At 40.8% G+C, this 21,692-nt stretch overlaps 7 non-coding genes across 7 annotated transcripts; 5 read left to right on the forward strand and 2 right to left on the reverse strand.

Moving 5' to 3' along the window:
• Window positions 1–2,719: 2,719 nt before the first annotated feature.
• TRNAA-AGC (transfer RNA alanine (anticodon AGC)) lies at window positions 2,720–2,791 on the reverse strand. The gene has a single exon. It is a non-coding gene; the product is annotated as a tRNA-Ala (tRNA).
• Window positions 2,792–8,698: 5,907 nt separating this feature from the next.
• TRNAA-AGC (transfer RNA alanine (anticodon AGC)) lies at window positions 8,699–8,770 on the reverse strand. The gene has a single exon. It is a non-coding gene; the product is annotated as a tRNA-Ala (tRNA).
• Window positions 8,771–10,878: 2,108 nt separating this feature from the next.
• TRNAA-AGC (transfer RNA alanine (anticodon AGC)) lies at window positions 10,879–10,950 on the forward strand. Its single transcript has one exon. It is a non-coding gene; the product is annotated as a tRNA-Ala (tRNA).
• A 1,738-nt stretch (window positions 10,951–12,688) lies between these two features.
• TRNAA-AGC (transfer RNA alanine (anticodon AGC)) lies at window positions 12,689–12,760 on the forward strand. Its single transcript has one exon. It is a non-coding gene; the product is annotated as a tRNA-Ala (tRNA).
• A 1,009-nt stretch (window positions 12,761–13,769) lies between these two features.
• Window positions 13,770–13,842, forward strand: TRNAF-GAA (transfer RNA phenylalanine (anticodon GAA)). Its single transcript has one exon. It is a non-coding gene; the product is annotated as a tRNA-Phe (tRNA).
• A 745-nt stretch (window positions 13,843–14,587) lies between these two features.
• LOC115848834 (U6 spliceosomal RNA) lies at window positions 14,588–14,694 on the forward strand. Its single transcript, XR_004037845.1, has one exon. It is a non-coding gene; the product is annotated as a U6 spliceosomal RNA (small nuclear RNA).
• A 4,291-nt stretch (window positions 14,695–18,985) lies between these two features.
• TRNAA-UGC (transfer RNA alanine (anticodon UGC)) lies at window positions 18,986–19,057 on the forward strand. The gene has a single exon. It is a non-coding gene; the product is annotated as a tRNA-Ala (tRNA).
• The last annotated feature ends 2,635 nt before the right edge of the window (window positions 19,058–21,692 follow it).

The following is a 21,692-nucleotide window of genomic DNA, read 5'->3' on the forward strand; positions in this document are numbered from 1 at the left end:
AGGTCAAGGAATATCAAGAAAGAAGTTTCGACATTAAGAAGAAATTGATTGTCATACCTGAATCTTTATGACCTTACTTTTCTTCTCCTTTCAGTTTTCAGTATTCTAATCTCAGTGGTGAACTAATCCTTCATTTAAGAATGCTTAATATTGTTCTTTCTGGAGCCCTTAACATATGGACATTCCAGACAAGGCAAAACTCTACCAGTGATGGTATGCCAGTTGCAAGGGTATTTTGTCAGTAAGGAAAATGAGAAGGCTTGGGTAATTATTAAAATGTCCAGTGATGTTCAGGTATTTTCCTCATGTCACCAGGTTAATAAAGCAGTGAAATAAAGATCGCCTAATGTCAAATAGAGTCTCATACATATACACCATACATAGCACATTGACACACACACAGTAGAGAAGTTCTTCCTTTATGGGTCATTTCACAGTGTCTTGTGACTGACCGTAACAATATGCACCCCTCCCCCCAATGCACAGACACACAAAGAAAATCTCAAAGTAGGAATGAATGAAAAATGTGTTGCTGGGCTTCCCTGGTGGCGCAGTGGTTGAGAGTCCGCTTGCCCGTGCAGGGAGTACGGGTTCGTGCCCCCATCCGGGAAGATCCCACATGCCGCGGAGCAGCTAAAACGTGTTGCTAAGTAGTGTGTTGAAAATTCTTACCTTCCAACATTCCTAGATTTTTCCAAGTAAACTTTAGATTTTCATATTTAAATCTGTAAATTAAATCACAACCAGAATAGATCAGTTAACAAAGCAGAGTTGATTATGATAGTTCCATTTGGATTCCAAGGTTGGAAAAAACAAAACAAAAGCGAAATTTTCTTTATAAGAAAAGGGGATATATTTAAAATCTGGGAAACCAGCTTATTTTGCGGGCACCCTCATGATTATGTGTGTGTGTATTCAAAACAGAACAACAGCTAAAACGCTGAAATCATTGATGATACTGAGGGCAATTAAGGTTGAGAAGCCTGAGCCAGAGACTAAATTCTGCAGTGAAGGGGAAGGAAATGACGATGGGGAAGTGACAGGAACAGGGGAAAATAGAGCGCCAGAGGAAGGTATGTTAGGTATGTTAGGAAGGTATGCGTATCTGAGGACGCTCCAGGGAGGATCTGTAAGCTGCAACTGACTCCTCTACCGGCAGGAAAAATGTCTTTAATACAATTCAATTATACTGTAGATTTCAAGAACATGATCCTAGAACATGTTTGGCTGAATCACCAGATACAAGGGATGGGCAGACGTAGTGGGTCTCAAGTCTCTCTGACAGAGTGGAAGGAGTGTCTTCCGTGGAGACCTCGACTTCACAATGGCTCGAAGTAGCTTGGTGGGGCGCTTCTTTTACGAGACATTTACCTTGGGTGGAGTGCGCCCCCTAGAGTGCATGTAGGTTAATTTCAGAGAACTACTGGAGATTTTGCACGTCTAGTCAGCCAAATTTATCAGGTAAGAGAGATGCAATGTTCCCAAACTGCTGAAATGAAACTTTTACAATGGCCAATCACTTTATGTGACTTGGCTTCTTGAAAGTGGCCAATTGTTTGCAACAAACAGTAAACTAACATAAATCAAACCATTCACCTCTTCTGTGACCAAGAATAGCTTTTCTCTTTCCCTCAAACCTCTTGCTTTGCATTCAGGTCTCCCTCTACATTTTCCCCTGGTTTAGGTGAGACACAAAAACTTTTTTACTTCATAAACTGGATTGTATAATCAAATTCATGTTGATTCATCAAAATCATTGTTATTAATAGGATCACGAAGTTAAAACTACTTGTAGGAAAAGGTGGAATCATCCCACAAGTACCAAGCAACTATCTCAAATTTCTGGAGACCAGTATCCTAAATCTGTGTTCTCTGATGTTTCCAAAAGTGCTTAGGACTCCAGCTGTGTATCTCCTTTAGCAGCCTTTTCAAGAGGTGATGCTCTCCCAAGCATACCCAGAGTGAGAGTTCAGAACAAGTAGAAGGAGAAAAGAAGTTTTCCTATACTCTTTTTACTTCTTTCCTTTGGGATCCAAACAGGACAGGACAGGACAGCAAGTCTGTGTGGTGAATGAGTATCTCCTGCCTTCTCAGCTCAAACCTGGCACTGGTGAACATCCACTCTCAAGCTTTTAAGAGAGGGCAAGGACTCAAGAGAGTGGCTTGCTTCTTTGGCTGGAGCGTTCTCTTCTATAGCTGTCATCATGGCCAGCCTCATGTGTCTGTGACCAGTGCATTTCAGAGAGCCTTGTGGCCAGCAAATTATGCAGCCAGTCTGTCCTACGTCTCACTACCGGAGAATCCTGTGCTCTTCATGCCAGAGAAGGAACTTTGTTCCCCAAAGTACTAGAGCAGGTTGACTTCAGATTTTCTAGCCTCTTCATTTTAAACTTTCTCCAAATCCAGGAAAAACCCCGTTGAACTGATTCCTGATGCTAGTTTGATGAAGGGTGGGGTGGGACCATGGTCAAAGTGATTTTCCCGCTCTCAGAACTCTAATTTTCCCCAGTAGTTAATTTTTGTGTAGTAAAGACTGTAGCCAACATAGGAGTGACTGCTCAGTGACTAGAGTGGATGGCTTTCAAAGGTGGACAAATAAGTTTGAGCAAATCAGCATGAATTATGAGTGACGAAGAAGTTTCAACATGTAAGAAAACCAGGGAATAAGAAGAAAGCCAAGGACCAAAGAAACACTGAACGAGATGTAAGATATTCCAGCTGGAGGTGCCAGGGATCGAACCTGGGGCCTTGTGCATGCTAAGCACACACTCTACCACTGAGCTACACCCCCTTACACTTTTACAAACTTGGCTGAAGAAAATTTAATGGCAATATCTATCTGCATTGCTTTTTTTTGCGAACTTGAAATTGTTATCACAAAAATCCTTTATGCACAACACCATTATTTCTGAAACTCCTTTCTTTCATTCTCTTTCGCGGTGACATGAGGAGAAAAGCAACTTCATGCTAAGCAAAAAGTCACCGTTCCTAGGACTGATTCACGCTTGTCAACCTACCCCCAAAGACCCGGCTACACAAAACTTGAATAGAGGAAGGCAAAGAAGAGCCCTTTCCTGACCCTGTCTCCCAGAAGAGCCTAGAATCAATGACACTCAAAGAACAATGAAAGGAGCTAGTCCCATATCTTAATTTCTTAATACAGATTTCCACTAGAAGGAACCAAAGCTCCTGGAAGAACTTGTTGTCACCAGAGGGCTGGGACAGAAAAAGTACAAGATGAGCCTAGAATATCTTTCTGAGCTAGTATGTAAGAACGTACTCAAAGATAATTGAGCACAGTATTTATGAGTCAAATCTTGGAAACACTGAGCATTAAAATGAGTAATAAACAAAAAGAATATAGTCTGGATGGATAAAATAAGAATACTTGAGTTCATACTGATAAGAAAGGGAAAGAGAAAGAAAGAAAAAAGGAAAGAGAGAGAAAGAAAGGAAGAAAGGAAGGAAAAGAAAGTTTACCCTACGTAGTATGCCAATTATTGTGTGGAAGAAATGACAGCACCATCATTTTCCACTGTCCTGTGATGATTGATTCAGGCAAAATTCATCAATCAGTGCCCAAGCTATGGGTGACAGTTTGATAAAGAAAGATGTATTTATCAAAGTGTATTTATCCTCACATATTTCTTATGAAAATGGTAACTTGACCATTAAAAAACTCAGCAGAGAAAACCTTACCCCAAATTATCAGATTACCTTCATCATAATGGGGACACTGACATCATGTACCTCTGATGAGATAAACTGAGAAGGACACAACAACACTCCTATTGTATTCTGACCAAAATGCATCATCATCTGAATCTAATCAGGCAGTCAAACCGAAATTGAAACACATTATACAAACCAACTGTAACATGCTCTTTAAAAATGTCAATGAACGAAAATATCATGAAAGACAAAGAAAAGTTGAGAAATGGTCCCAAATTAAAGGAGTCTAAAAATACATTAACATAAATGAAATGTGTCACCCTGGAGAGGTCCTGGATTTGGAAAAAAAAAAATGGAGTAAAGGCAAATTAGCCTTTACTCCATTGTCCTCGGGACAATTAGCAAAATTTGTGTATGAGGGGTATAGTTTTGTATCAATATTAAATTCTCTACATTTGACAATTTTACTGTGCTTACATAAGGGAGTGCCCTGAAAGGATACAATGAAGTATGTTGGGGTAAAAGGATATGTTTGCCAACACTGTCAAATGGTTTAGGAAAAAATCTATGTGTGGAGAGAGAGAGCAAGAGAGAGAGCAAGAGAACCAATGAATGTGGCAAAATGTTACAATAGATGAATCTGGATATATAAGATAGATTTGCAACTGTATTTTATGTTTGAAATTATCTCCAAAGAAAGCTTTAAATATTCCTCCTTTTTACAACTTCCTTCCTCATTGTGCCAAAATGCTGCCAGAAAGACATAAAAGGTAACGCATAGTGATTTAAACCATAGTACTGTGTGTGCTACCTCTGGAAGTTTAGACCTTGATGGGGAGATGGGAATGAATTTACAATATCTGACCCAAATGTGGAGGAGGGAAGGTGAAGAACACTTCGTGTTGGCATAGGATTTTGGTGGGTGCATTCTCTTTGACTCTTCCTTTAGGTAAACAGGAAACAAGTTCCCTTTAACCTAAGTGAAGTAGCCTGAAAGTGTTTGTTCCACGTAATACTTGGCTTGTTTTTTCTAAGCATGTCAAGGTTTGCAGAACGTCTCACTGCTCTTTCTTTCAAAACAAGACAAACAGTACATAGGAGGGCATGCGTGCAGTTGAGTTTTTGGTTTTGGCAAATAGTCACTGGTATTTGTGGCGCTAAAGAGAGCAGTAAGAAACCACATTTTCTCGACCCCATTGTAGCTGTGAGGAGACCCTTTTGTTTTAGAAATGGAATCTGCTGACACTTTTGAGCTTCTGTACCTAAGATTTGTCTGGAGTGACTATTTGTTAGCACATTGGGTTTATAAAGCAAAAGAAAGGATAAAAAATATAGGTTAGGCAGAAACCTAAATTCTTTGAATTGCAGAGGTTTTCATAACAAAATGTCTTTAATCCTGGATAATTTGATGGAAAATTAAATTTTCAATTTGATGGTTCAGGATTTAGGTCTTGTTTTAGAGCCTGGTAGTTTTTTGTTTATTTCTTTGTTTCCCTTACTTAGATATGAGCCAAGACTAGTACAACCCAGCTTTGTTCTGGAGAATCTTGTCCATGCATTTACCCTCCTGACATGGAGCTCTTGGCTCAACAGGAATACGAAGAGCTAGAAACCAGAGTAACATCTATTGACTTGCAGTGGTTTATTCTGTTCTACTGTAGGGATATTGTTGATTTAAGGAAGGTTCCTTACAACATTAAAAAAGAAACCTCAGTATTGCTTTTAAGGTTACAAATTTAGAGAAATGTAGAAAGTAACTAGGGAGGAAAAAATATGGCCTGTAAACTGGAAAGTGCTGGTAAGATTTTTATTTTACAAATCATTGATAATTTAGAAATTTGAACAACTTCTTCCTAGACAAGATTATTGACTGGTTTACTGGGTGTGAGTGAGGAGGTGGCCAGCATCAAAGGATCCCCAACTTTTTCTCTGAGGATGGTAGGAATGGTTATGGTGTCTGTCAAAGAACTTGAGGACTTCCAGAACTTCAGTTTGAATTGAGAGGCCAGTGGTTCAAACAGATTACTCAGACACTTGTTGAATTAAAGTTCTAAAATCTCATGTATTTTGGCTAGAGTGAGACTCCATACATTCATTGTGAGTTCATTCATAGAATAATCTAGAGCCATTTTGTGATCATCAATGTTGCCTAAAAGACTGGCGAGCTAGACGACACAAGAAACCACAAAATCTTGAAAATAGGGCAATTATCTCTTGATTTCTGTCATGGCTCCATTGTTTGAATAGGCAGGAAGCTCTGGGAAGAGCAACTTTTTTTTCCAGAGCACACCAGGAACTGATATCAGCTTCTCTGCCTTCTAGAATATGGTGGGAGAAAAGTTGAGAGAACAAAAATGTGGCCCATGTTTTTAGTAGGATGATGTTTCCTTTAGTTGAAATTACCTCAAAGTTCCATGTTCTTCGCTATAGAGAACATACATTGTTTTACCCCTCAAACTAGAGGAATTGGGATGGGTATTTCCACTTTTTTCTTGTTTAATGCCCTTTATTGGTTTCAAACTTTTCCCAAATCTAGGAACAAGTGCACTTGAACTGAATCAAGATGCCTTTTCCCACTGTGTGATAGATAATGAGCATCACTTACTGCCAGGTGTAGGAAAGTTTGAGTTTTGAGCATTGAAACTTGGTGGGTTTCCCAAGGGCAAGTTGAAATCCTGCTCACAGAACCCTAGCTTGAGTTCAGACTGTGGCCAATATGACACATTTATTTTTTCATACTTTCAAAATAAAAAAAAAAGGTGCTTGTTTAATGTAGCTAAGGGTAAGAAGCGGATAATAGTAATAACAATGGGTTACATTAAATGATTATATCACCTCCTTGATAAACAGACTCCCTAAGAGATGAAGTAATTACTTGGACACCAGTTCACAGCCAACATGTAACAGGGCAAGTTTCAATGCCAGGCAGATTTGCTTTAGAACACCTACTCCAGATCTTTTCTTTAGAGATGGAAATCCTGAAATCAAAAGACCACTTGAGATTAGTGGCTTTTGGATTTATTCCTCTTTGAAAATGTCATTATCACTCATAGGGAAAGAAGTGGTGCCACATAAGCATATAATGTTGAGCAGTTTTCAATTCTTTGGGGAAATTGGGAAGAGAGAAACGAATGAACTCATGATACTCACCAGGAAATAAAATACCTTAAGTCCAGCAATATGGTCTGCAAACCCTGCTGTGACATTTTGTAGGGGATGCTACAGCTCTGGTTTTGGACACCTAAAGGAATGGAAGACAGAAAAGAAGGAGGAAAATAAAGTAATCCTGAGAGCTAGTGATTACAGTATCACTTTCAAGTGGAATTTTCTCTGCAATGAAGAGAATGCAGAGGAGATTTGCAACTAGGATAATATCTACCAAATGAATTAGCTGAATGTATATCCAGTAACTAGATTTATAGATTTGGGTAGTTCACTAGGTAAACTTTTGGAGTTTTTAAACCGGGGAAACAAAGTTTGAATCCCTAGGGGCTCAGATCCTTCTGTTCGAATTTATTCTCCAGTTATTTCTAACTGGCAAAAGGCTACTGAAAGCTTGCCTGTTCTTAAAGTTTGAGTATTTACAAGTTCTGAGACCCTATACTTTGTGGTTGGTAAACTATTGCCTGCGAGCTAAGAATGGTTTGGGAACGTTAAAATGTTGAAAAAATAAAACAAAAAAGAGTATTAGTTGACATGTGACTAATGACTCTGAAAGGTCAGCAATGTTCGGTTGTTCCTAGACTAATGCTGAGAAAGGGAGAGTTGAAGGGGGACGGAGAAGAGAGGGGATGAAGAGCGGAGAGTATCCTGTGGGGAGGGGAAGACAGTTGAGTGGGAGAAGCAGCCAAGGAGGACAGGAGAACGAGACGCTAGAAGAAAGTTTGGGAATGAGAATTAAACACGAGTAATATTTGGATGAGGGAGTATGTGGATGTATCCAAGGTCTTTATCTCTTCTGTATTTCTACAGGTCCACCGCAAGAGAAGCTCCATTATTCTAAGCGAAGTAGGTGAAAACGTTATGTCCCACAAGAATCCAGTTTGTTTTGTTCCAGTTATCGTAGTCTGAGAGCTACTAGTTGCTCTTTTCCTCGCTGGTTAAACAAGTTGAGCACTTTGTAGGGCGCTCGTGTGGTTGAATTTTTGTTTGCGGTGCAGTACTGCTGGAATTGATAGCTTTATAGGGAGCAGCTGGAAAGCCACATCTGGATTCCCGTGTGACCGTAGTGGGAGCAATGTTGAGCGTAGAAGCAGGGTCTGCCGGTGTCTTTGGGCTTATGTATCTGAGGCAGCAACTGATTTTTAGCGCATTGGGCTTGGAATGTTAGGGACAAATGAGAAAGAAAGGTAAGCCGGACAACAAACAAATACTTTTGAATAGATGTCCAAGAATACAAGTGTCAGCACCTCGGATAGCGCATCAAACTTTCGACCTGAAAGTCGACCGTTTCAGTCTCTGAGGGCAGGTTCTTTAGTTCTTACATTCTTGTTTCTTACTCATACGCAGAAGTCAGTCCTCGGAAACCCAGTTTTCTTCTAGATATCTTTTAGGACATTTTCAGTGTTCTCCTTTACTGCTTATATTCTACACTTCTCCCAGCGGGAGTCTGAAGAGCAATAGTTTGAACAGACTTCCTCTGTTCCTCTCCTGTGGATCTTTGCTTTAAGCCCAATGCTATTTCCACCAAAGACACATGAGGATCAGAAGTACCTGGCTTCACTTTGGCTACTTCAGAAGTCATCACACAATACCTAAGAATAGTAAGGGTAGGGGCAGGCATCCCTTATGCTGTGTGTATCCCACGGCATAGCTGTGATTGTTCAAAATGGCTAGAGAGCAAATGGCTAATAAAAACCTGAATAAACGGTTTGGGTAACTCAGCACGAGCATCGTTGTATTCCACAGTGACAAAGAAGATTGTGGCACCAGGACAAGGCAGGAAACTTGGATATTCTCTCACTCAGAAAGCCTAAGCCACTCCTGGTTTGCTTGCCGCGGTTCCCAATAAAGAGAGATGCCCAAGTGGAGGTGCCGGGGATTGAACCCGGGGCCTCGTGCATGCTAAGCACGCGCTCTACCACTGAGCTACACCCCCGACATAGTCGACCCGTTTCAGTCATACTAGAAATTGTTCCATGAATTAACTTACATGCACTCTAGGGAGCGCACTCCACCCAACGTAAATGTCTCTTGCAAGAAGCGCTCCGCCAAGCTATTCCGTGCCACTGTGCTTGACATAGCATCAAAGTCACGGTCTCCCAAGAAGACGCTCCTTCCACTCAGATTTGAGACCCACTATGTCTACCCATCCTTAACATCTGGTGATTCAGCCAAACATATGTTGTAGGATCACCGTCTTGAAATCTACAGTGTAAGTGAATTGTATTAAAGACTTTCTTTTTCCTTCTGGTACAGATGCCAGTTGCTGCTTAGAGGTCCTTTCTGGAGGTTCTTTCCTCTGATAGGCAAACCTTCCTAATATACTATCTTCTGGCGCTCTATTTTCCCCTAGTCCTGTCATCTCTCATCATCATTTCCTTCCCCTTCACTGCAGAATTTAGCCTCCGGCTCAGGCTTCTCCAGTCCAAATGCCGTCATTGTTATCAATGATTAGGGGTTTTTGCTGTTATTCTGTTTTGAACACACGCACAGACAACACATATGTAATCATGGGAGTGACATCAAAACTAGCCGGTCTCCCAGGTTTCTTAATACATCTCATTTTCTTACAGGAATTTTATATCAAACCTTTGGAATCCAAATGGAACTATCATAATCCAACAACTGTGCTTTGTTAACTGACCTATTTTGGTTGTGATTTCATTTACAGTTTTAAAATAAAAATATAAAGTTTACTTGGAAAAATCTAGGAAAGTTGCAGGATAAGAAATTCCAATATACTTGCTACTCAGCATCACACTTTTAATTTCATTTTACTTTGAGGTTTTATGTGTGTGTGTGCATTGGGGAGTATTGTGAGGTTTAGTCACTGTGAAATGACACATAAAAGAATAATCGCTTTATTGTGTGTGTGTCAGTGCTATATGTATGATATATATGTGTGAGAATTTATGTGACATTTCGTATCTTGATTTCACTGCTTAATTAACCAGAGACATGAGGGAAAGAGATGAACATCCCTGGACATTTTAACAATTACTTGAGCCTTCTCATTTTCCTTACTGACAAAACATCCCTGTAGCTGACATGCCATCACTGGTAGAGTTTTGCCCTTTGTCTGGAATGTCCAAATTTGTCTGGAATGTCCAGGAGATAGTATTAAGCATTCTTAAATGAAGGGTAAGTTCACCACTCAGATTAGAGTAGTGAAAACTGAAAGCAGATGAAAGAATAGGGTCATAAAGATTCAGGTTTGACAATCCAATTCTTCTCTAAATCAATAACTTCCTTCTTGATATTCCTTGATATGGATACTAAATCGCTTCATTTAACTTAATTTTGCCATATGTTCATCCAGCATTTCCAAGCCAGCATCTTTGATGCAACCTTTCATTTCTAGCACCTCCATTACTGTCCTATTTCACTCTCTTAAACCATGCTTGCACAGACTTTTCCCACTTTCCTCTCTATATTACCTTACCTTTTCCTGCTCAATAGCAAAGTTAAATTCATAACCCTTTACTCCACTCCAGTGGCCTCATCACTGTTGAAGTCTGTCTTCCCAACGAACATTTGGCTGAAAGAAACAAAAAAGAAAAATCTGGCTCATGTAGGATCTCTTGAACCTGAGGCAACAAACACAACAGATTCACATCATCAGGTTTGAGGACTCAGTGCCACTGGCAGTACCACTGAGGAGCATGAAAGAAAAAGAACAGAAAGAGGAAAAAAAGTAAGACATTCTCGGTCAGTTATCTTTAAGAAGGCATTATTCTTTCAACTGTGCCTTGGTCAATGCAATAGCTGTGGGCTAAGGAGAAGCAAATCTGCCCAGTGATGATCCCTTCTCTGTGCTCGTCTACTCTTCTACCTCCAAGCATGATTATCTTCTATAGTCAGCAGAAGTAGGGAACAATGGATCATCAGTCTTTCTGAGCAAGTAATCTGGTGTTAAGACATTTACTTTGGGTGGAGTGCACCCGCTAGACCTTGTTAAGTTAATTCACAAAACAATTGGTGATTTTGCGAGACTCACCAAATCCTCACTAATTTCTAATATGAATGAAATAGGCCACCAGCATCGGGGGTGTAGCTCAGTGGTAGAGCGCGTGCTTAGCATGCATGAGGCCCCGGGTTCAATCCCCGGCACTTCCACCTTGGGGTCTCTTTGTTGGGAACCGCTAGAGAATAACATTGATTATTCTTTACAGTGGTTCAGCAGCTCCCAGGGTTGAGAAAAGTGCAGAAAGGTTGCAGGTGGTTAAGTGAATCCACAAGTGTTCTGATTTAGCCAAAATAGTGTCACCCATCCTTATTGGGATTATGAAAAGAGGTCAGATTTTTGTCATGAGGAGTTACGTATCCTTATTGGGATTATGAAAGGAGATTTTTGTCGTGAGGAATTATTCCCCTCTCAGTAATTTACACAAATTAGCTGACCACACATTCCTCCCTTCAGTTCCTAAAGTGAATTCATCAGAGTACTGATTTAGTGAAATTAGGGATTTTAGGCTGTCAAGCTTTCTTTGACATCACTCAATAAACCCCCTTTCCACACTGTTTTTATCTTTTTAAATAAAATAATGCCTTTTATTCATAAATTCCAATCACAAAGAGACACCAGAAAAATCACCTAAAGACTTTGGAGTCCAAATAAAAGTTATCAGTGGATTAGAGCGGAAGCAAAATGCCCCTGTGTCTGTTAGCCGTAACAGTGGAAAGACCACTTCCTCTCTCTGATTCGTGCAACCATGTGTCCTGATGAGAGAGACACACATTCCCATTATTAGTCACTGATTAAGAATATTCACCATATCCTGGATATCATTACACAGCCCCTCCTCCCCGCTCCAAAGTATTGTCTCTCAGCTCATACAATAACCAAGTATTCAAAAGGTCATTCCACCATCCCATCAGGCCATCTGCTTCAGGGTTAGGGGCTTACGGTGAGGCCAGTGAATTCCAGAACATTAGCCCACTGCCAAATTTTATTTGCTATAAACTGGCTTCTTGTCTCAGAAACAATGCTGTGGATGCTGTTGAATATGACATTCAGTAAATCCATGGTTGGTGGTTTTGGCAGAAGCATTGTGGGAGGTGAAGGAAAATCCACATCCAGGTTAAGTATTTCTTCCAGTGAGATATACACTGTCCCCTTAATACAGAATTGGTCAAATATAATGAACCTGACACCAGGGGTTTAGCTGCTTCCCCCATGGAATGATAGCTTGTGAGGGCTCAAAGTTTGTCTGTGATATTGGTAGTTTAGTCACTTAGCAGTGGTTTGAACTACATCATTTCGGTGCATAGAGGTGCATGTTGCTGAACCTGTGTATGACCTCTGTTCCTGTCATCATGGCCAGTTTGTCCATGAGCTCACTGGGCAAGTAGAATGGTGGCTAAAGAGAAGCTTCCAGACATCAACAGAATGGGTCATCGTGTCCAACTGCCTATTAGATCGCCTCTGAGGAGGTTGTTCTCTGGAGGGCATTCACATGGAAACAAATATCCTTAGACTGCACATTTGGGCAATTCTAACTACCTGCCTCTTTCCCAGACCTCTCTGTCACCACTTTTTCAATAATTTTCCTTCCAAGCTCCTAATTACCAGCCAAACTATTAGCCACCTCTCATAAATTAGTGTAGATCCCTACTCTACAAGCAAAATGAACAGTCACGTGCCCTGCTTGAAGTAACGCCCACTGAGAGGGTTTACCTTCACCACCAACATTCAGGTACTATGGAAGCTGCTCACCTTTGTGAGTGGAGTGCACTTTGGGTGGAGTGCACCCGCTAGAGCTCGTTAAGTTAATTCACAGAACAATTGGTGGTTTTGCGAGACTCACCAAATCCTCACTGATTTCTAATATGAATGAAATAAGCCCCCAACATCGGGGGTGTAGCTCAGTGGTAGAGCGCGTGCTTAGCATGCACGAGGCCCCGGGTTCAATCCCCGGCACCTCCACTTAGGAGTCTCTTTGCTGAGAACTGCTACAGAATAACATTAATTATTCTTTACAGTGGTTTAGCAGCTCCCAGAGTTGAGAAAAGTGCTCACCTGCTCAGAGCTGTTCACCTCTGCTCACCAGTAGTGAGCAGAACCACCTATAAACCAAGTCTGGTTCTTTTTTCTTCTTCTTCTTTAGCTGTAGGAACTCCCTATGAAGCTATAGAGGTAGATTGACGAATGGAGGATTGTATCAAGTGTAGGAGCCATGGGAACATAAGCTACTTTCTCATGCAAATTACTCATGTGTGTAGGCCCTGCTCATATATTCTATTTATACTTGAATATGAAATGGTGCTGTGCACTGTTTATTACATCACAATGCTAAATGATTTCCTTGCCTGGCTAACGAAGGAGCCAATCAAAATCTGATTTGGTTGTAGTTTCATTTTCATTTTTGAAGGAATTTTTGTGAAGAAATTCTGTTATGATGAGATATGCCGTTTCAAATTTTCTAAATTTTGTGAAAGTTGCTTCCCTGTCAGTTGGGAATATCGTCTCAAGAGTTTAGTCTGGTAATATTTATGTATACGGTATTCTTTTAGCAAATTCACAGCATCATTGGACTCCATTTCTCAGCATTTTTGGAGATTGTGAGAGATGAAAGAATGAAAAGAAGAGAAAAATAAGGGACCCCCCCCCCAATAATATTTTCTTTAGTTTCCTTTAGATTCTGAGCTGTATCTGGGTCAACTGACAGGATGTAGAGGAGCGGAAAGGCTTTCTATTGAATCCCTCATTATTACCTCTTTTCAAATTCTCCCACCTTTACGTGTTCATCCAATACTGCCAGGAATTGGATGCAACTGGCATACGTGGAAGGTATAGATTCCAGGTCTTTCCAGATAGGCAAGTATATTGGACAATTAGGCAGCCACGCTTAAGGAATCTGAAAACGTCTAAAACGGAAGTTGAAAACAATCTAAATATTAAAAAAGAAATGTCAGGAATAGGGGATTTTCAGGTAGCCGAAATAGCTCAGTTGGGAGAGCGTTAGACTGAAGATCTAAAGGTCCTTGGTTCGATCCCGGGTTTCGGCACACTAAGAGTTTTAGTTGATCCCAGGGGTGAGTTTCCTTTCTGCGCATTAATAAGGAACGTCGTAATGCAGCAGCCCCCAACATTTTTGACACCAGGGACCGGTTTCGTGGAAGACAATTTTTCCACGGACAGGGGTGTGGATGGTTCAGGCGGTAATGCGAGCGATAGAGAGCGGTGGGGAGCGGTGGGGAGCGGTGGGGAGCGACGAGCAGCGGCAGATGAAGCTTCGCTCGCTCGTCCGCCGCTCACCTCCTGCTGTGCGGCCTGGTACCTAACAGGCCGTGGACCGGTACCTATTCACTCGGATGATGCCCACGAATGTTGAGTTCCTTTAGCATGCTAAAGCCTAATTGCACAATAAAAACAATGTTGCGCCACAGTTCACACTTTTTGTTTTGTTTTGTTTTCACATGATGTGCAAGCACTACTAATAAAAGTAATAACAATAAAATGTTATGGTTCAGAGATGCACAGGACACTGAAAAACTTGAGGAAAGATCACTGAGTCGCTGCAATGCGCAGTGCGCACAGCAGCAGTGGGAAGGGGAAGGGGTGCCACGTGCTGTCTCTGTTGCAATTACTCTCCGTGATAGCCCTAAAGTAGCCATAGACGACGTGTAAGTGAAGTGGCTGTATTCGAATAAAACTTTATATATGGACACCGAAATTTAAATTTCATATAAACTTCACGTGTCACCCAATACTATTTTTTGTTTTATTTTTCACCTTTAAAAATAAAAAACGGTACTCCTTTCGGCAACACTTATACTAAAACTGGAAAGATACAGAGAAAATTCCCATGACCTCTGCGCAAGGATGACATGCACATCCATGAAACTTTCCAAAACCATTCTTAGCTCGAACGCAATAGTTTACCAGCCACTAGGGTAGAAGAGTCCATTGTAAATATTCAGAACATCAAGCAGGCAAGACTTCAGTAGCCTTTTGCCGATTAGAAATAACTGGAGAATAAATGTAAACACATGGAACCTGAACCCCTAGGGATTCAAACTTTGTTTCCCCAGATTAAAAATTCTGAAATTTACCTAGTGAGCTACCCGAATCTACAGGTCTAGCTAGTGGACACGTATTCAACTGATTTATTTGGTAGATATTGTCCTAGTCGCAAACTCCTTGGCATTCTCTTTATTGCAGAGAAAATTCCATTTGAAAGAGATGCTATAATGCCTCACTCTCAGAAATACTTTGTTTTCCTCTCTCCTGTCTTTGTGTCCTCCGTTCCTTGAGGCGTCCAGAACCAGAGCTGTAGCGTCCCCTACAAAATGTCATAGTAGGGTTTGCAGGCCATATTGCTGCATTTAAGGTGTTTTATTTCGTGGTACATATTTATGAATTCATTCCCTTCTTTCTCATTTCCCCACAGCATTGAGAGCTGCTCAACATTAAGAAATTATGTAGGGCCATCCCTTTCCCTGTGAGTGATAATGACATTTTCAAACGGAAATGAATCCAAAAGTCATTCTATCTGTCTTTTGACTTCAGGATTCCTGACTGTAAAGAAGGATCTGGAGCAGGTGTTCTAGGAAATCTGCTTGGCTTTGAAACTTGCCCTGTTACATGTTGGCTGTGAACTAGTGGCCAACTAATTACTTCACCTCTTAGGGAGTCTGTTTATCAAGGAGGTGATATAATCATTTAATGTAACCCATTGTTATTACTATTATCCACTTGTTACCTCCAGCTACATTAAACAAGCACTGTTTTTTATTTTGAAAGTTTGAAAAAATAAATGTGTCACATTGACCACAGTCAGAACTCAACCTAGAGTTCTGTGAGCAGGATTTCAAGTTTCCCTTGGGAAACCCAACAAGTTTCAATGCCTCAAAACTCAAACTCTCCACCACCTGGCAGTAAGTGATGCTCATCATCTATCACTCACTGGGAAGAGGCTTCTTCATTCAGTTCAAGTGCACTGGCTCTTAGATTTGGGAAAAGTTTGAAATCAATAAATTAAAGGGCATAAATAAGAAAAATAAAAAGTGGAAAGACCCATTCCCAATTCCTCAAGTTTGGTGAGGGTCGGGGAAGCAATGTACATTTTCTATAGTGAAGAACATGGGACTTACAGATAATTTCAGTTAAAGGAAACATCATCCTACTAAAAACATGAGTCACATTTTTGTTTCCTTAGCTTTTCCTCCACCGTATTCTAGAAGGTGATAAGCTAGCGATAAGTGCCTGGTGTGTGCTGGGGAAAAAATGCTGCTCCCAGAGCTTCCTGCCTATTCAAGTAATGGAGCCACGACAAAAATCTAGAGAGAAAGCTATAATTGCCTTATTTCAAGGGTTTGGGGGTTTCTTATGTCTTCTAGCCCACTAATCCTTTAGGCATCACTGAAGGTCACAAAATGGCTCTAGATTTTTCTATGAATGAATCCTCAATGAACTTATGGAATCTTACTCTAGCCAAAGTACATGTGATTTTAGAACTTTAATTCAGCAAGTGTCTGAGTAATCTGTTTGAGCCACTGGCCTCTCAATTCAGACTGAACTTTTGAAGTCCCCATGTTGTGTAACAGACAACAGAGTCATTCTTACCATCCTCAGAGCAAAGTTGAGGATCCTTTGATGCTGGCTATCTCCTCACTCAGACCTAGTATTTCAGTCAACTCTCTGGTCTAGCAGTCTTATTTCATCCATTACTTTGTATTCCTTTATCGTTTCTTATTCATTTTAATGCTCAGTGTTTCCAAGATTGTCTCGAAGATACTGTAATCTGTTGAGCTTACTATCATCTTTAAGCACCTTCTTACATTCTGACACAGAATGATATTCTAGGTGACAGCAAATTCTTACAATGGGGATCTGTATGAAGAAATTAAGTTGTGGGGCTAGTTCTCCCAGTTGTTCCTTGAGTGTCACTGATTCTAGGCTTTTCTTTTCCTTCTTCTATTCACCTTTTGTAGGTTGACAAGTGTGAATAGATCCTAGGAATGTAGCTTTCTGCCTAGCATGAAGATGCCTTTCTCTTCATGTAGACTGGAAAGAGAATGCAATAAAGGAATTTCAGAAATAACGGAATCGTACATAAGGGATTTTTGTACTAACAATTTCAGGTTCTGGAAACACAAGGCAGTTAGATATTGCCATTAAATTTTATTCCACGAGCAAAAAGAGTAAGGGGGTGTAGCTCAGCGCGTGCTTAGCATGCTCGAGGCCCCGGGTTCAATCCCCGGCACCTCCAATCACAGGCGAGTGTTTCTCATTCTGCGTGATGAGACCAACTCCTTGTGAGTGTTCGTATTTCTGCCTAAAACTGGCCTTCGGTTTTTGGAATCACTACTATCCTCTTCATATTGAGCTACCTCCTTATTTTGCAGGGGGGATGGGAAAAAAGTGAAATATGGGAATTCCCTGGCGGTCCCGTGGTTAGGACTCCGCGCTTTCACTGCTGAGGGCGTGGGTTAAATCCCTGGTTGGGGAATTAAGATCCTGCAAGCCGCGGGGCGCCGCCAAAAAATAAAATAAAATAAAGTGAAATACATCTAGTTTAGCATTCAGTAAATTAGTTTAAGTAGAAATAATGTAATTTTAAATGGCTTTTTAAACTAATGACATCAAACTGTAAATTTAAAAAGCAACTTAAAAGGATTTAAATATGATAAGATATAGAAAGACATACTCATAATTTCTCAGATCTTCATGCACTTTTGAGTTGAAGTGACAAATTAGCTCTAATATATCACACACTGTAACATGCTCCCTCTGCACATGACTATGTATGAAACCAGATTATGTCACGCAAAATATGCCTCTTTGACATGAAAATTATTTTGAGCTGAAGTTAATTAAGATGCAAAAAAAAAAAAAAAACCCAAAAAAACCACACACACACAGGAAAGCTCTCTCTACCCTCCCATATCCACCCAAAGGCAGGATATAAATTCTCCTTTTACTGGAGACAAACTCTTATCAGCCCAGAGACGCACCAGAGGAATCTGCATACAAATCTTACTCCACTAGTTTCTTCCCATATATTTAATTTCCCACAGTTTTCTGCCCTTGGAAGATGAAAACTGCATTCCTCGATCCTGTCATTTGTCTACAAATTTACTGTTCTTTGTTGAATATACTTCATTAGCCGCGGTGCTAAGCCGCCACTTTGAGTTACTTTTTGTTTAGGTTTCTTCTGTGTGATGCCTGTTGCACACATTAACAAGCTCTGGTTTTCTCTTGTTAACCTACCTTTATGTGTAAGTGTGCCAGCTGAAAGCCTAAGTTGAATAAAGTGTTGTCTCTCCCGTTCTAGTATGCTGCCCTCTCCACATTCTATACACCAAGCAATTGGACAGCACCCCATTAGATCTACACACTATTAAAATGAGTCAAGTCCTCTGATCATGAACTTGGGAGTGAAAGCAATTTACAAGATCTTCTAAAATTTCTAAATCCTTGCTTTTCATTTCTACTTATTCTTGGAGAACCAGTAGCAAATAATGGAAATCAGTGGGGACAGGTATTTTTCCGAATTTCTTGGATTATGTGAGAGTAGAGTACACAAAATGAAGTACTGGGTTTGGTTTCTAGCACCTTTGTTCCTGCCCTTTTCTTTTACTCTCTTAAACCATGTTGGCACAAACATTTCCCACTTTCCTCTTTATATTCCCTAACTCACTTTTTCTTGCTCATAGCACAGTTAACTTCATACCCATTTGCTCCTGATCCCTTTCCACTCTAAGGGCCTCATCATCATTGGTGATGTCTGTCTTCCCAAGGAATATTTAATTGAAGGAAACAAAAAAGAAAGATCTGGCTCATTCAGGATTTCCTGAACCCAAAACGACAAACATGGCAGATTCACAACATCAATCTTGAGCAATCAATTCCATTGGTAGTATTATTGAGGAGCATGAAGGAAAAAGAACAGAAAGAGAGAAAAAGAAAAAAGTAAGACATTCTCAGTCAATTATCTCTTAGAAGGCATTATTCTTTCAACTGTTCCTGGGTTAATTAAATAACTGCAGGCCAGGGAGAAGCCACTAGACTGTATCCAGTTTAGTAATTTCAGAAATAGTGTAATTTAACCTGATAGACTTTCTCCAGAGAACTCTTAGCTTACAAAAAAAAAAAAAAGACGGAGAAATAATATTTTATGAAATAGCTAAAAAAAGGTAGAGGTATGGGGGTGTAGCTCAGTGGTAGAGCGCGTGCTTTGCATGTACGAGGTCCCTGGTTCAATCCCTGGCACCTCCACTTAAGTTTTATCAACCCCTTTTCTCATATCCTCTGCGAAAAGAAGGGCAGTGGATTGCTTTTATAGTTTTCCCATTTTTGCTGCCTCTGGCTTATCACCTCCCAGGGCGGGACAACAGCAAAATAAAGACAAGAAGAAGGAGAGAGAAAGAGAGGAAGAGAGGAAGGAAGGAAGGAAGGAAGGAAGGAAGGGAGGGAGGGAAGGAGGGAAGAAGGGAAGAAAGGAAAAGAAAGACATTCCCATCAGACATTTCACTTCCAAAGCAAGAAGCCTCCCACCACAACTGGCATACGCAAATAAAGACAGAACAGAAAAAGGACAGAATAAAGGGGAAGAGAAACGGCCCTATTCTTTTAGTTCTTTTCGTTGTATGAGCAGTCAGATCTGCATCATCTAACAGACAAGAGAAAAGCTTTCACCTGCCTCCCCTGCCTCCCCCTTCTCATCCCCACCTCCATTCCTCCACCCCTCCATCCATTACTGGATGCAAGCAGTTGAGGTGGGGGAAGTGGGTCCCAAATCTTTCTGAGTGAGTGACTGAGAGAACATTGAACAACCCAAACGGCAGTGCTAAGGAATGATGAGACTGTCAACGTGAACATTGGGAACATAATTGGAAGTTTCAGGGTTGGAAGCTATTAGCTGGCAGGAATAGTTTGATTTGGGTGGAAATTAGGCTTAAGGCATTAAAAATTTTTGTTAGAAGCTGGATTTTGGCAGATGATAAATTGGGTCTCATTGGAGATTTTCACAGACCAGGTAGTAGAAAACACCCAACCCCATACACACACTCCTGGCTGAAATAAAGCTGCAAGGATATTGGCGAGTAATGAATTAAAATGTCTTCCCTTCTACATTTCCTACATTTGCCCACGGAATTCCAGTTTCTTGTTTTTAGAATTTTAAATAAAGTCATAAAGTGGAATACATGATTTAACATCACACCAAAGATTTCTGAGATGCAACCAAAGGGGTAGTGTGTGCAGGGTTGGGGAGATGAAGATGGAGGGATAAAAACAGACGGATGCATAAATTTCTTGTGTTTCCTAAAATAAACACTATTGGTATAAACAAAGAGCTAATTACAATTATACAACAACTTTGTTGCTATACATAATTGTACATTAGGTGAATATATCAAAATCAGTTCCATTTTCAGTTTTTTTTTTTTTTGGTTGCTAGTTTGTATATCAAAAGAGTAGAATAATATAAAAGCTGAATTTTGCAGAGGGAGGGAAGCTGGTTCATGTGTACAAACAAAAAAGATTTCCATTTAGCCTCTCAAAGGCTAGGAGGGCTGAGAGGGTAGGATTAGCAACTCACAGTGGAAGATGAGAAGACAGGACTCCACAGACACTGGACCTTAGGATGCCCAGTTTACCCAGCAGCTGCTATAAACCCCTAAAGCACAGACATCCAAGGGCATCGTTTTTGGACCCTCCCAGTTGAGAAATGCTTTTACAAAGCAGTGTCTATTTTAGGGCAGATGCCAAGTAGAGACTGCTTTTAAATTCCTTTTTGAGTGAGCTGTTGTCCTCTTTATTTTCCTTCCAGTGGCTCCTAGCAGCTCCTGGCAGAGAACAAAATCTTGCCCTTGGTGTTTTCCGTGCCAGGAACCCTGATGCATCTTCTCTCTCTTCCTCTTCATACTCACTGGATTAGACATGGAGCCTCCATACAGTCTCAGATAAATGAAGGCAGTGGGCAGAATCATGAAAGACAGAAAGTCTCTGAAGAGCACTGGGACTGTAGACACTGTAGCCCCCAAGGGAATCCATATTCTGGGCACTTTTCCCAGGGAAAGAAAATAACTAATACCTAGGACCTCTAAGGTTCACCTTTGGCTCCCTGATGGTCAGTGTGCCTCAAGTGGCTTCAACTTGGACCTTGGGATTTGTCACTCCTTCTCTGGTCATCTCCATGGTACCACCGGTTTCCCACATCATCACAGCAGGGGACTGTACCTCCGCTGCTCCTGACTGCCAGAGACCTAGCAAAAAATTCAGGGGAGTGAGTACAAAGAAGGGAACTCAGAAAGTTACCTCTGGAAATTTAGGTCCAGATGGAAAGAGAAGACAGAAAACCTTCAGCTACTAAAGGAAAAGGGGTAAGTGTCTGCCACAGACAATCACTGGTTCTGGCACTGTTTGAACATGAGATGAATTTGAAATGTGTAGGAAGCAACTTCATGATGATGAAGATGTCTGGTAAGCAAGGTCATACCTGAGTCTATAATTCAGCAGATAGCTTGCATCTAGAGACCTGGATTTTCACATGGCTATGGAAGAGAAGGCGCCTGAGATGAGAGTAGCACACGGACTGAAAAAGACCCATTGGAATTGGAGAATTAGGAGTCATTGCTATGCATTGCAGGAAAACAAAAGAATGGCTGGCTTTAGATTGATTTCGGACCTTGCGGCTCTTTGTTTCTGCTTCGGGTATCTTCCCTACTTCTCTCAGCTTGCTTCAAAGTCTGCTTCACAGCTAGCTCTCAGGAAGGCGTTTCCATTCCATCACCAAGGAAAGTCCCAGGAATGGGGCATTTTTCTTGTCTTCAAATTCTTCCTTTCCCCCAACTTCATCCTCCTCTGCCTCCAAAGCTGCCTAAAAGACCACAGAGGTAATGCAGAAGAA

Source organism: Globicephala melas, chromosome 11, assembly GCF_963455315.2.
Source record: "Globicephala melas chromosome 11, mGloMel1.2, whole genome shotgun sequence".
Taxonomy (NCBI): Eukaryota; Metazoa; Chordata; class Mammalia; order Artiodactyla; family Delphinidae; genus Globicephala; species Globicephala melas.